This window comes from Plecotus auritus (genome assembly GCF_963455305.1).
Source record: "Plecotus auritus genome assembly, chromosome: 2".
In the NCBI taxonomy this organism is placed as follows: Eukaryota; Metazoa; Chordata; class Mammalia; order Chiroptera; family Vespertilionidae; genus Plecotus; species Plecotus auritus.
The window spans coordinates 218674075-218690514 of NC_137771.1; positions in this window are offsets into that span (position 1 = coordinate 218674075).

Consider the following 16440-nt stretch of genomic DNA (forward strand, 5'->3'; position numbering starts at 1 on the left):
GCAACCAGTCATTCTGGTCATTCCAGTTGGTCCGGCATTCTGGTTGCTTGGCTTTTAAATATATAGATAATTCACATACCTTGAAGTTTACACTTTGAAAGTATACAATTCAGTATCTTTAGAATATTCACAAGATTGTTCAATCATCACCTCTTTCTAACCCCAAGATATTTTTATCACCCCCAAAAGAAACCCAGTACTCATTAGCAGTCACTCACCATCCACCCTTCCCTCAGCCCCTAGAAATCACTAATCTACTTTCTGTAGATTTGCCTCTTCTGGACATTTCACATGATGGGATGATGCAATATGTGACCTTTCTATCTGGCTTCTTTCACATGCCATAATGTTTTCATGGTTCATTCATGTCATACCATGTATTAGTACATTCCTTTTTATTACCAAACTAGAGGCCCGGCGCATGAAATTCATGCACAGGTATGGTCCCTAGACCTGGCCTACAATCAGGGCCATCTTCCCCGGCTGCCCGCAGCAGGCCCTTCCCCCTGATGCCACCCACCCCTGGTTCCCCGTTCACCATCGGGTGAGCAGAGCCTGCTGGCCAGGGGGAGGAACCAAGTGGTCAGCCAGTTCCCGCCTACACGCCAGCCCTGCCCCCACCACCAGTAACCCTCTATGTGTGGTGTGACCGGTGGGGCAGGGGCCTTGGCTTGGCGCCACCCACATCCTCTGCCACACACCCCCAGTTCCTCGTTTGGTGATCAGAGCCTACCGGCCGGGGAAAGAACCCAAGGTAGTCAGTGCACCTCATACTGACTGGTCAAGCAGTCGTTCTGGTTGTTCTGCTGTTTGGGTTAACTTACATGTTACCCTTTTATTATATAGGATAGAGGTCCAGTACACGGGTGGGGGACAGCTGGCCTGCCCTGATGGGAGTCCTGGATTGGGGTGGGGGTTCCCACTGGGGGACATGGCCGGCCTGGGCTAGGGGCTGCAGGCAGTTTGCAGGCCGGCCATGCCCCCGATCAGTGTGGGGGGTCCCCAATGGGGGGCAGAACCAGCCTGGCCAAGGGGCCATGGTTATTCTGGTCTCTGGTCATTCCACCATTTCAGTCGCTTGGCTTTTATTATATAGGATAATGTTCCATCCTATAGATATACTACATTTTACTTATACTTTCATCAGGTGATGGACACTGAGATAGTTTTATGTTTTGTCCATTGTGAATAACACTACTAGGAACATTAACGTACAGGTATTTGTGTGAACAAATGGAAAAATATTACTTCTCTTTGCTATATACCTAGGAGTAGAATTACTAGGTCATATGGTAATTCTATGTTTAATGTTATTTTGAAATTTCAAGCTTTTTTTGTTTTGTTTTTTAATTTATCTTTTTTGTTGAAAGTATTACAGCTGTCTCCCTATTTCCCCCATTGGCCCCCTACATCCCACTCCTGCCCCCTAAGTCTAAACCCTATTTTCACCAGCTCCACAAATTTTGGCATGTTATACTTTCACTTCCATTTAATCAAAATATTTTATAATTTCCCTTGAAATTTATTGTTTAACCCATTGCTTATTTAGTGATGTATTATTTGACACATATTTAAAATTTCTTAAATTTTTTTTCTGTATTTGATTTTTTTTTTATTTCCTTCCATTATGGTTGAAGAAGTTTTCAAAACCTCTATGGAAATCTCATTCTACTGCATTTTTTAAAGCTTTATGGGTAATCTATTATTTGTTCTAGCTATTATCTACCACCTTAGGCTACCATGAAGTTAAAAAGAATTATCTCTAAATACTTTCAGCAAGTGGACTTGGGAAAAAGGTTTTCACATTGGGCATTCCCCAAGCTAGGTTACCTACCCTGGGTCTTCCAGGGAGCCACCTACCAGGTCAATAATAACAGTTCTCTGGGAATAAGACTGATAGCTGCTGCCAGGCTTCTAGCATTCAATGGTTGAAGGCAGTTTTGTTTTGTTTTTTTAAATATATTTTTACTGATTTCAGAGAGGAAGGGATAGGGAGAGAGAGAGAGAAACATCAATGATGAGAGAGAATCATTAATCGGCTGCCTCCTGCACACCTCCCTACTGGGGATCAAGCCTGCAACTCAGGCATGTGCCCTTGACCAGAATTGAACCCAGGACCCTTCAGTCCGCAGGCCAATGCTCTATCCACTGAGCCAAACCAGCTAGGACGAAGGTAATTTTTTTAAAGATTACCATGGTACCATAGAGAGGGGAATAAGAACAGAGCAAGTTAAAACAGCACAAAGCTCAAAGTTCTTATTAAAATTAAGCTCTTTTTTTATTCTTTATTGTTTAAAGTATTACATGTCTCCTTTTTCTTCCATTGACCTCTCCCAGCTATTTCTACCTCCCCCTTACCCCCCAGCACATGGCCTCACCCCCCTACTGTCTGTGTCCATGGGTTCTGCTTAAATGCATGCATACAAGTCCTTTGGTTGATCTCTTATCATCCCCCTCCCCTGCCTTCCCTCTGAGGTTGGATGGTCTATTCGATGCTTCTATGTCTGGTTCTATTTTTATGCATCAGTTTATGTTGTTCATTATATTCCACAAATGAGTGAGATAAGGTCATATTTATCTTTCTCCAAATGGCTTAATTTGCTGAGCATAATGCTCATTTTTTAAAATAATAAACACTGTTTTATATTACAATAGCATTTAATATCACTAGAAATGCAAATATCTTCATAAGCACCTGCTAATAAGTACTAATTATAGGTTGAAAATAAGATATATTTTACATATATAATTTAAATCTATTTTACAATCAAGATTTAATATTAACCAACATTTTGGCAAATGCTCTTTAATATTCATAAGGCCATGATATTTTCCTAACCAACACGTTAGCTACAAATAATTAGATACAGTTCCTATCGTTACTCCTTTCCTTCACACATCTTTCCTCTAAACTTCCTGATAGTTTAGACTTATTTGACTCCTGCGATTTTCTTCCTTCTGAAGTTTAGTGTCCATGGAATGATTTACAAGCATATATGTATTTATGTGTAAACCTCCTACATGTGAGGTATAGTGGCCACATACTATTATGGAGAGCTAAGCAGGATCCCTTTCTTTCTCTTAAACCTACAGGTTCTTGAAAGGCATTTAAGTGATGCTGCTTGTTTTGGCTACATCACACCATACTAACTTCAAGTCTTTTCAAGGGTATAATTTCTGAAATTGCATACTCCAAATCTAGAAAGTGGAGTGGATCTGTGTATATATTTTTATTTTATAAGCCCATTATAGTAATTTTTTTTTCCTTTCAGGTTCTGTCAAGAATTTAAAGCCAAGGTTTTCATGGAAAACAAGACCATATTTAATTCCTGGTGCACTGGTGATAAAAGGGAAATAATCTCTACAGATGGTTGTCAGTTTTGTTATTTTTTTCAATAAGTATCATCGAATTGCAGATTGCACCATTTTTAAACTATGGTCATTCTAAGGAATTGTTATCAATATGATGTTGATCCCCCTCCCCTTTTTGTTAATTGGATGGTATTATAGAATTTTCACATTTCCTCATAGGAATTAGTGAATAACTAATTATGCCATGACTATCTCAAAATAGAAATTCTCTGCCACTATAACCACAACATCTGTAATAGTGCCACCACCAGCATGACCATGGTGACTACTAATAATTAGAGAAAAATCTATTCCTTTTATGCCAATAATGGTTGTTTAAGTGAACATAATTCATTTGATAAATATTAGACGATAAGCCCAATGTAGGCAATTATTGTATCTATTGTGTTCAGTATCAGATCCCCAGATTGAAGCATAATTCTTCCTGAATAATGGAGGCTAAATAACATATAGTGAATGACTTCCTTGCTGAAACTTTATTTCATTAACTCAAACATAATTTCCCTGTTGTGTATAAGATCATACTCCCCTGACTCTATATTTTTACCCATAATAATAGTTCATATATCAGTAAGATTTTGCAATTTATGAAAACATTGAAACACAAAATATTCTCACCTGAGAATCTAAACTGAGCCATACTTTATTATCATAGGTTTTTTGATAATGACATTTTGACTGGGAGAGCTTGAATGGGATTTATCCAAGAACTACAGGTGAGAGAATGTGAAGAAGAGGATTCAAACTCAGGCCTTACGACTTCTGAGTCTCTGTGTAGTTTATTCTATCCTTGTATTTTAAGTAGCATTTTTCAAAATTTGCAATGCATCTTCCTGTAAATTACTTAACAAGGCCTTTTATTTCTGCTCCTTTCCCAACCTTGGAGACAGACAGGCTTTTGGTTATCTTATGTTGCATAGCAAATTACCCCAAAACTTGGTAACTTAAAACAATTATTTGTTATAATGCGCTTGAAATGACCTCAGCTGGGTATTTCTTGTTTGAGGTATCTCCTAAATTGGCAGTCAGATGGTGGCAGAAGCAACCGTGGGCAAACTACGGCCTGCGGGCTGGATCCGGCCCGTTCGGCTGTTCTATCCGGCCCGCGGAGCCGAAAGAGCGGAGGGTTCTCTTGTTCTCCCCTCCGCTCCTTTACTTTGAATTTATATTAGTTCACACAAACACTCCATCCATGCTTTTGTTCCGGCCCTCCGGTCCAGTTTAAGAACCATTGTCGCCCTCGAGTCAAAAAGTTTGCCCACGCCTGTGAAGATTCAACTAAACTATACATGCAAGAGAGCTTCTTCATTCACATTTCTGACACCTCAAACAGGATCTCTGAATGAGTTGATGGAAGAGCTCTCTTTCTTTATGTAACCTCTCTACTTGGCTAGCTTGAGTTTCTTTATAGCTTGAAGCCTCAGACTATGGAACTTCTTAAATGGCAGCAGGAATCTCATAGAGTACACATTCCAAGAGAGCAAGGAAGAAGCATGTCACATTCTATTGTCTACACAGTGCCAACCCTGATTCATTATGGGTGAAGACTTCATAAAAATGTGAACATCGGATAGTATGATTCATTTGGGGCCTTCGTCAGATACCGGCTATCATAAGCCCATGCTATCATGATGAGCATATAGGTCTAGAGCAGGGGTGGGCAAACTTTTTGACTCGAGGGCCACAATGGGTTCTTAAACTGGACTGGAGGGCCGGAACAAAAGCATGGATGGAGTGTTTGTGTGAACTAATATAAATTCAAAGTAAAGGAGCGGAGGGGAGAGCAAGAGAACCCTCCGCTCTTTTGGCTCCACGGGCCGGATAGAGCAGCCAAACGGGCCAGATCCGGCCGGCGGGCCGTAGTTTGCCCACGGCTGGTCTAGAGCCAGGTTAGCATGTTACTTATCTAGAGTCTAGGTTTACCCAACTTCCTAGATGACGTTGGAAAAGTTACTTATCTTTTGGCCTTAGATTTTATACCTTTTGAAAATATAGCAATTACTTCCTTTCAAGGTTGTGTCATTTTTGCATAAGAAAACCAACAGCATTGAACTTTACAAGTTTTAAAGGGTTATTTCATTTTTTATTAAGTTTGGAATAGGATATGAGTTTCTACTCTTTGAAAACCAACCCTTTCTTCACTGATAGTTTCTTTATCCTCATATAAATTATAAATTGTCTCATCCTCCACTTTACTCCATGATTATGTGCATGCAAGAGACAACTATTCAATTCACACTATTAAGTAGCCATCTCTGACTAACCATCCTCCTATTCTCTATATCAATTATGTATCAAATCTATTGAAAATAAGGGCCTAAAAACATTGCATCATAGACTCACCACATTTACCTAAAATCATCTTCTCAAAATTTATTTATTCAGCTTTTGGGGGTATTTGTAGAGTTAAAAGTAGGGTTGAATCTCAGTAACTTGAGTAAGAGATTTTGTTAAGCAGCTGGCATAATCACAGGAGTTGGGTTTAACTCAATTGTTTAGTTGTCATCACTTCTCACTCTCACTTAAGGAAAAATAAGAACCTGAGGAAATAGAAAATAGGACGGTATGGGGTACATTTCTTTGGAGGAATAAAAGCAGAAAAATTGAGAATTGAAATGCATATATGGAAAGTTATAATTTGAAGATAGTATCCTATCTAATAAAAAGGGAATATGCTAATTGACCCTCACTCTGTCACAAAGAGGATGGCGCCCATAGCCAATAAGGAGGGAATATGCTAATTGACTGCCCCACCCTCAAAGATGGCGGCGCCCACAGCCACAAGTTGGCGGCGCCCAGTCCCCTCAGCCCCACCGCGTGCCTGTCTCTGGAGTCCCCCAGTCCCTTCGCCCCCCAGCCTGAGGCACAGGTAACCAGGGCTGGCCGAGGCTTGCTCTGCGAGCAGTGGCAGCAGCAGAGGTGTGATGGGGGCATTGCCTTCCCCTGATTGCCAGGTCGCCTCCCACCCTTGAGGGCTCATGGACTGTGAGAGGGGGCAGGCCAGGCTGAGGGAAGCCCCCCCCCCCCCCCCAGTGCATGAATTTTCATGCATCGGGCCTCTAGTTTTAATATAATAAAATTCCATATCAAAGGGACTTATATCCTGAACCAATCTTTAAGGCCAAATTTAATCTTTGATTTTCTTTCATGCATTGCAATAAAAGAGGTATTCAAATCATAGTTCTTCCTTGAAAACAAATATTGACAAGAATGATTGGTAGAGGTATAAATCATAGGGAAGAACCCAAAGAGCATAATTTTCAGGAAAATGTTCTCTAGTCATAAAATGGGATGTAGCTTTGTTTTTGGTAAGAGAAGCACTGACAGACTACCCACTCTCAAAGGAAAAAAAACATAGGGTGTGGTTTTACATGTAGGCATGTTGATAAATTTGGTGGTGGGAACATCTTGTGATTTATTTCATCTTCTCGGTTAAATGAGAAGTCAGGCCATTCACTCACTGAGAGAGGAGAGGGAAGAAGTATTGGAGGTTTAAGGAGAGGCGAGAGTAGAACTCTAATGGATATATATGCCAAATAAAACCAGGAAAAAAAATTAGGGATTAGTATAGGTGGTGGAAAAGAAAGGGTTTTGCTTTTTTCAGCTCTGGAATTACATGCTACCCTGGCCTGGAGCTGCTAACAGCCATCTTTCCAAACATGTGGAAAAGTGTGACTGAAAATACAGCCAGCACTGAAAAAAAAGCAGCCCAGATATGAAATAGGAGATATTAAATTCTCACGTAACCTTTTGAGGACATGGAAGCAGGCAGCCTTGAACACAGAACTCCCCTGAGATTTTCCATTATATGAGTGAACAAATTCCTTTTCTGATGAAGTTTGCTTGGGGTTTTCAGGTTTGTTTGTTTGTTGTTTGTTTGTTTGCTTGCCACTTCCAATCAAAAGAGTATTTAATATATCAGATAACTGAGTAGTATATTAGGTTTTAAAGGATGAATTTTTTTAAATGATCAAAAAAGATGGTCTGGCAACTTGATTATCAGGATGGGTTTTTGAGCCAGAAAACTGAATATGAATCCTGGCTGTTCCACTTACTGATATGTGTGACATTTGGATTTATTTAATCTCTCTGAACTTCACATCTTCATCTGTAAATTAAATGTAATGAGGATAAGAACTACTGTGTATTAAATCCCAAGCATTATACCAATGTTTCATACACATTGTCTTAACCACGTCTACTTCTCCAGTGAAAGCAGGCGTTATTATCTTGGTTTTACACATGAGGAGAGTGAGACTGTGAGGTTAACCACCAGCCTGACATTCCACAATTAGTTACTTAGTATGGAACACCTGGTTGTATTACCTAAAACTTAGAGTGACCATGTGCCTCAGTTCACTTGGGTCTATTTAGTCTCTGCCTGTTGTACGTGAATTCCAGCTGGTTAGCACACTCTTTCACCTGCAAAAAGTCTTAGTTTGGACAATAAGCGATTTGGTCACTTTTGCAGGTTGGGTTTCTCCAGAAGCAGCCTCTGAAGTCAGAGGTTCATGTACAGGAAGATTTGGGGGGAATGCTGTCTATATCTCTACCAGAGGGAGAAGCAAAGGAAGCAGGATTGGGTAGAGGAAGGAAGAAGAGACTTAGCCAAACCCTCAGTGAGCTCTGAGCTGGGATGGCCCTTTGAAGTCTGAAATAACAAAAAAATAAAATTTACCAAAAAAAAAAAAAAATGTAGGAATTTGTTTAACTTGAGAGATTTCCAAGAGTAGCTCAGCATAGTGTCCTGTTATATAAATTGTCACAAAGAGCTGAAAGCTGATGAGGGTCACATGAGCAGAAAGAATATAGGTATGGGTAAGTTAAGGGAACCATATTAAGAATGGTGATGGAGGAAGTATGGATGAGTGGGAGAGATGAATGGCTGTTAAATGTGCTTTTGAAATTCACTGATTTGTATACTCAAAAGCTTTGACGCCCTTAGTCTCTTTAAAAACAAAGAGAGAACAAGAGAGAACAATGATTTCCCCCTAACTCATCTTGTTTAAGAACCAAGTCCAAAATTGGGGGTAGACAGGGAGAAGATCTGTCTGGAAACCCCATCAGACAACATTGATCCCACCATGTCTGCATTCTCTCTGTGATATTTGTTAACTCTCCTCCTAAAATTGTGTGGGGATAACCAGGGCCTTGAACTGAGCATATTAGTAGTAAAAGGTAGGGTTCCTATCAAGTTAATTCCACACAATCACAAATGAGTCCATCCCCTCACTCCAGAGGTTGGGGCCTTTAAAACAATGCATGCCCAGAGCTGGATATTTAAATTTTTCAAGCAAAAATTTATAAAACATACCTTAGTTAAATATATGAATCAGAAAATGAACTACAGTCACAGAGTAGCATTTCAGGCTGTTTTGCTAACCGTCTTTACAGAGCAGCACCTTAGGCAATATGCCAATTGTTAGTTGGCTCTCCCTTGCTCTAGGGTGGCTGGCTACTTCAAATATCTCTTGCACTTTTCTTATGCTGACCAAGATCATCAGATTAGTTTTTAGAATTTAGGTAACTCTTACAAGTTTGAAAGACTTAATTGAAGTTAATTCATATGTTATATGAGTAAGTTTGAGAGAAATTTAATGTTCAATTAGCAAATAATTTGAATATTTTCATTTTTATTACTTTAATTCTTTCATTAGTTTCTGTCTCAATTTTAATCCTTGATTCTCCAAATGTTTCAGGGGTTGCCTTGGATAACAGGTATACTTTGGGAAACTCACATGAGTTTTCAAAAGCAAAGTAAAATAAAATGTTCTTCCTTAAATAGAATTATATTAGCTCTGATTGATGTGAAAAAGATAAGGTACTTTCAAAATTATCTCAAAAGTAAACATAAAGTGGATTTTCCTCTACGGATAGCTTTTCATGGTCTCAGTCCCTGGGAGAGAATGTAGCAGGTTATCATTAAACACTATGAACCCTTGACCCTGGTTCATATGGAGACAGTGAGTACAGATCCAGGTTATTAAAGAAATCTTGACATAGACATAATCTTTCTTTAATAGTGAGAAATAAAAAGGTTTTTCTTTACTCTGAGGAGAGATTGTTAGAGCTGAAGATTACAATGTTCTCTCTGCAAAAAGTTCTTTTTCATACTCCAAGGGGAGCGTATGTTTCACTTTCTAATTTTTTCACATAAATGCACCACGATATGGAGGCAATTTGTGATGTTATAAAGAGCAATAGAAAACACAAGCAAAATATGGACTGTTAAGTATTCTTCCTATAAAATGAAGAATGAGAAAAATTCCTATTAGACTAACTTCCAAAAATTTATTTAATTATTATATGGAGGTGCCATTTATTGTTATAAAGAGGAGAAATTTGTCAACTGGGTAATTTTCTTATTATAAGTTATTCAAGCACTTATCAGACATGCAAATAATTTATTTCACTACAAATCACATGAACTGAAATGCAGACTGCATTTACTATCAATCTTTATTTATTTGAGGAAGTTGAATTTTGTGCTGTTGTAAAATAATAGTAGGTAAATGTTATTTAAGAATTTTTTTTCTTATTTCCTGCTGTGGTGTTATGCCTAAATATGTTTTAAATTTCATAAGAATTCATAAATGTTGTGTTAATTTTGCTGTAATACAGCTGCATAGTAACATAGCATACTAGGGGATGTCACAAAACATTTGCTTGCATATATTTTGCTTTTGAGACACAACCTTCAAAAGAATGGTAGAAGGAAAAAAAATAAGAAAGAAAGGAATGAAAGAAGGAAGGAAGGGAAATAGGATAGAAAGAGAGAGAAAAGAAAGGGAAAGGGAGGGGAGGGGAGGGGAGGAGAGGGGAGGAGAGGGGAGGGGAGGGAAGGGAAGGGGATGGTTATTGAACAGAAAGAGTCTGTCCACCAGGTGCTAGCAAAGCCAAACACTAAATACTGATAATTGCAGTAGAGTTATTTGGCTATTTTTTTTATATTTGGCTATAAACAACAATTCTCAATAAAAAAAATGACAACAATAGCCCTCCAGTGTGACTGAATCAAAATTATACCTTTTTTGGTCAGATCAGCAAAAAATATAGTATATTTTTTTGGTGTGCTGCAGAATTTTAATAATAATTTATGTGTGTCATGAGATAAAAAAAGGTTGAAAATCTCTGTTATAGATGAATGGCATCACCCAGGAGAACAGGAAGCTAATGCTCAAAAGCCCGAACTCCCCAAAGACATGTAGAATGCAGATTACTTGGGGCAAAATCACAAGAAACCATCTGTTAGAGTTGCAGGTTCCTGCTGTGAGCTGATTGGTCAAAGGTGAGGTCATTTCGTCAGGTCTTAAGGACAGTTTTGAGGTCTGTTCCATTGTTTCTCTGTCTGGTTTCTTGGAAAAGTAGTCACGGGGTCATCGCACCTTAAGGCTCAGGAAATGAGACATAATTTAGGCCATGATGTTATCTTTAGCTTGCCAGATGGTCCACCTTGTGATCATTAGTTGGCTCCAGACTAGTGTCTTCTGCTGCCTCAGGGGTCATTGATTATGGGTAGAAAGGCGAGGTCTCTGAGAGTATAGACAGAGAGAAAGAGATGATTTTTAGCTAGGATTTAAAGCTAAATTTAATCAAAGTCATAAGGACCCTAGGTTTCAATACTAAACCTAGATTTAACACTTGACTTATTTGCTCTTTCAACCTCTCTCAGAAAGTTATCCATCAGTCTGGAATTTTCCGATCAACAGCAATGAGCTACTCTGTCATGTGGGCCTTCTGCATCCCACCCCATAAAGAGAAGAGGCAATATCCTTGCTGTTGAATTTAATTCTTTAACAAAAAGGTAAGATATAAAAACCTTTTTAGACAATATGCAAACTGTTAAACAGTGTCAATAGAAAAAGTATGTCATTCCAAGTCTTTTTTTTTTTTAGCCAAAAACAACCCAAATTGAGACTGTGCCTTGCCTACCAATTGTCAGTTTCAAACATTTGCACCTGAAAAGATACTGCTTACATATAAAGATAAAAGGTAATGAAAATGTAGCTATGCAAATCACACTCTCAAGAGAGAGTCTTTTCTGTTGTGGATTTACCAGCATATCCATTTACTTTGCCAACAAACCTTCATTAGCATTAGGTAATCAAATTTACATTTGCCACAAAGGAGAGAAATGCTTTTGATTTCTTAACAGTACAAAGGTTCTGGTCTGTAATGGAACAGAATTCTAATTAGATTTCAATAAAGGGCATTATTATAGTTTGTTCATAAAGGTTTTAAATGAAAAAAAAAAGAAATAAAGAACTGCTATTGTGTCTTGATTACATAGTTTTAGATTGTTTTTATAATTATGAATGGCTCCTTCACAACATTTTATATAACTTATTTGACCTTCTCTTAGGCTAAAATGACCATGAAAAATAGGAGCCCTCATTATTTTAATAGTTAGGTCTAAATGTAAAAAAAAATAAGGCTGAAACTTTTATAATAATGTATTGTCTCCTTATATTATGTATTACAGTATACTTCAATATAGATTTCTAGAGTCAAATATTTCTTAGAGAAAATAATTTTGTCCTAATTGTAAGGACAGAAATGCTAATAAAAAAGACACTGTCATCTAATTGCTAGAAAATACTACAGTCAGACATGCTGAGACCAGAGGAGTCCACAAGCAGGGTCCCTCCGTTACTCAGGAGAGCGGGGTTCCTGGGGGCACTGCCGAATTAAATATTTTCAGAAGCCCCCCAGGGAGAATGAGAGGTGGTAGAAGACTTCATTGGCATGGAGTTACATTCCTTAGCTTCCAATATCCCATTGCCCTGAAGCCAGTCCTGAAAGAAGGGCAGCTGTGGGTTCAGCAAAGCCAAAAGGAGGGCCAGTGTCCAGAGTCTCTGTCCCATGTTGCAGCCGTGTCTAGTTCAGGTTCATTAAAGTCCATTAATCCATTGTGTGAGTCTACCTGGCACAGGGGAGTGTACCCCCTGGTACAGGAAAGCCAGAAACCTGGCACACCAGAAAGCGGAGGGTTGGGGGGTGTCCTTTATTCAGAAGTTTAAACATGCAGGTTTTGCTCACCTGCAATGGCCATGCCTATTCCGGCCACTGACTTGCTCCCAGGTGTGACTGACAGACAAGTAGGCACCTTCCCACATCACTCAGACCTCCTGGGCATGCATCTAAACTGCCTCTGTCTGGTCCCTTTCCCCATCAATCAGCAGGGAACAGAGCTGGAGAGTGTTCAATTAATAAAGCTATATAAATGGCATGCCCTTATTATCTAGTCTTCCCCCTACTCCTTTCCTGTTAAATAATAACCAGATTATTACAACAGTGTCAGAACCAGTAGGCTTTTTAATGAAACAAGATTCCTAACATGCTGCATAGTTGCGTGTTTTCATTAGTTCTTTTATTTTTATTACTTTTAAAATTAATTTTCTCTTTCTCCTAGGTATTCACCTGGTATCTAAGCTAGTGAGTAATAAGAATAAATATAAGCCTGAGGCAATAATGGAATCTGGAAAACTACATAAATGCTGGCATGTCTTCATTTCCTATAAAGGCTAATCGCTTGATATGATTAAGTAAACCACCTCCAAGCAGAAAAACATTATTTATTGGAATGTCAAATGTAAAATGCTATTACAAAACATTAAATGTAATCCCAGTTAGTTTGAATGTACTCAGCTTTAAAAAATTTTCTTTGAAAAAAAAAAAACAAAAACATTTTAGCTATGTTACAGAAATCAAATCTCCAATAACTGGTGACTTCACAAGGTGAAGGTTAATGAAGAGTAGAGTTACTCCCTTTTCTATGTGTATGTTTTAGTAACTAAATAATATTACCATTTTTATTTGGTGAAGGAGGTAAAAAAAAAGCATAAAATGCAAATTCAACAAAATAGAGCTAAATTAAACTTGCAAAAAATGACAAAAGCATTATTGACTGATATTTGTTAGTTTAATATAAAGTGTTATTCTACTTTTTTTTGTTTTATGACTCTCCAGGAGATAAGCGATTATTTCTTTTTTTCTAATTAAAAATCATTTTTATATCAGAACATTGGATTATTTACTGCTTATATGTCCCATAATTTTATTTACTTCAGTTTTATTTTGACAGAGAGACTAAAATATGACCCTTACAGCAAACTGTTACCGAAAACCCAATTTTTTTTTTAGTTCGTCTGCCTATGGGCACTGGGCCAAAGAAATGCATGAACAGGAGTTTGCAATATAGAAAGAAAAAATAGCTTAATATTGAATTGGCCAATATAAACTCTAATACCCTAAAGACTTGACTCCCTTATGGCTTGTAGGGTAAATATTATATCGGACAAAACCACAAGACACCTTGGGGTAAAGGTTTTAAGGTTGTTCTGGGAACTGACTGGTCAGAGGTAAGGGTAATAAGTCATTTTTTCAGGTCTGAAATAGTTCTGAAGTCTTTTCCCATGTCCCTTTGTTGCTGATAGAAATGGAGTCTTTGTGGTGTTACAAGAAAAGCATTTTGGGAACCACGCATGGGAGAATGAGGTATGGTAGTAAGGTTAATTGAAGCTGGAGCAAACACAAAAGACTGTCCTGGGCTCAGCTCTGTTCTGCTAGGGAAGAAGTCTAGCCTAGTCTTTTTTTTTTTTTTTTTTAATATATTTTATTGATATTCTTACAGAGAGGAAGGGAGAGGGATAGAGAGTTAGAAACATCGATGAGAGAGAAACATCAACCAGCTGCCTCCCGCACACCCCCTCCTGGGGATGTGCCCACAACAAAGGTACATGCCCTTGACCGGAATCGAACCTGGGACCCTTGAGTCCGCAGGCCGATGCTCTATCCACTGAGCCAAACCGGTTAGGGCTAGCCTAGTCTTTATCAAGCCCACAAGAGGGCCAGGGTCCAGAAATGCTGTGGCATTGGTTTAATCCTTTAAAAACCTTGTCCAGTTTTGCTCCCTGTCTCTATTTTTCGCCTAGTCCCTGTCCCCAGCTGTGCTCTGCAATGCTGTACCCAGGCTCCAGCGTGGAACCTGCCTTGGAGTTGCACTTGGGGTCCATGTGGCTACTAGACCCACATGGCTGCTATAGAGAGAGAACACACAAGTACATGGATGAGCATGAGCACATAGGTGAGCACCTGTTACCAAGAGAGAGAGAGAGAGAAACAGAGAGAGAGAGAGAGAGAGAGGGGGGGGGGAGGGAGAGCTTGCCTTTGTTAACCTTGGATTATATTATTTTGGTCTTGGCAAGGACCAGGTGCTCTTTCAAACTAACCAATCAATTTCCAATCCTTCACAAGTTTGTGCTGGGCCTTCCCTTTAACCAATCTATTTTCAAGATCTTCCGGGGTTCTCTGTCCCTTACCCAGACTAGTCCTTTTCCCCAGGCTAGACACTTCTCTCTTATGGTCACCATCTTAGCTCCTCCTGCGCATGCCTCAAAGTAGAAGGACCTCGCCCTGCACCGTCTTGGCTTCTGTTGTGCATACACTCAGTAGAAGAATGTCCCCTTTATTGTTTCATCTTTCCCTTGGAAATTCTGGATTATGACCAGAAGTGATCCTTCCTGCCCTCTTTGGGGATTAGGTCCCAAGTTTGGAGGATGCAATAGTCCTCTGGAGAGCCTTTGAATGCTGAAAGTTTCTAGTGAAGCAGACTTATTGTTCCATTCAGCTCCCTCATTTATTAGGCTTAATAATGTCTGATTCCCTTTGCTCCCTTCCTTTGTTAATATCTGGCTACCTATGCTAATACCTTTATCTGATCTTATGGGAAAGAAGCCAGTGGATCTTTTCACCTTAGGTCTCGGAAGCTGAAACAACTTATGTCAAGATGTTATCTTTAGCCTGCTAGAGGTCTGGACCTTTCGACCATTAGTCAAGCCAGGTTGCTGATTATCCAGGGGAAAGGCTAAGCATTCCAGTCCCTACTCCTCCATCTTAATTTTTTAAAATATATTTTTATTGATTTCAGAGAGGAAGAAAGAGGGAGAGATAGATAGAAACATCAATGATGAGAGAGAATTATTGATCAGCCGCCTCCTGCACGCCCCCTACTGGGGATCAAGCCTGCAACCCAGGCATGTGCCCTTCACCGGAATCAAACCTGGGACTCTTCAGTCCACAGCCCAATGGTCTATCCACTGAGCCAAACCAGATAGGGCTCCATCTTAATTTTTAATTGACATTTCTGAAGACACTTGCTTTCTATCTGTGGCCTTGTGTTCTTGGCAATGACCTTCTCCCTTCTAGAGTAATCTGTTAGTTTTCTGAATGCTCATCTGGAATGCAAACTTATGTTAAGCTTGGTATCTCAGCTTTGATTTTTATAAAGGCAGTGTCTATGCCTATAGTGCTTTCTGTTCTCGCAGGGGTGGGCAAACTTTTTGACTCGAGGGCCACAATGGGTTCTTAAACTGGACCAGAGGGCCGGAACAAAAGCATGGATGGAGTGTTTGTGTGAACTGATATAAATTCAAAGTAAAGGAGCGGAGGGTAGAGCAAGAGAACCCTCCGCTCTTTCGGCTCCGCGGGCCGGATAGAACAGCCAAGCGGGCCGGATCTGGCCGGCGGGCCGTAGTTTTCCACGGCTGGTCTAGGGTCATTTCGATGGCCTGTTCATTCCATCTCTCCCTAGTTCCAGGACAGGTAATCAAACAAGTTTCTGAGGAACAACATAGGCACTGAGTCTGCTTTGTTTAAAGATATTACCCCATTCCTATAAAAAGAAGAAAAAAAAGACCTCATTTGAATGTAACTTGGTTTTTGGTACAGTTGTCACAAGGAGTTAATTCAATTGAGAAATCTGCATGCAAATGTGCTTCCTGGTTACTGTCTTGGCTACTCACACGGGTTTTTTGTTTTTTCTTTTTAATAACTTTCCATTTTTACAGGGCTACACAAGGGTTCAATAAATGGAAACCACAGCTTCTTTGTTAGTTGTAAAGGCTTTGGAAACCTTAGTGGAGGTTATAATTGACTCACTCATAAACAACACACTGAGAAAAAGGAAGCTGAGCAGTCATCTACAGCTGTAAAAGGAGCACAGACAGTCTCTGTTTTTTCAATCTGTGACCTGTTGGACAATTTTATCATGTTCATCATCAATTATCA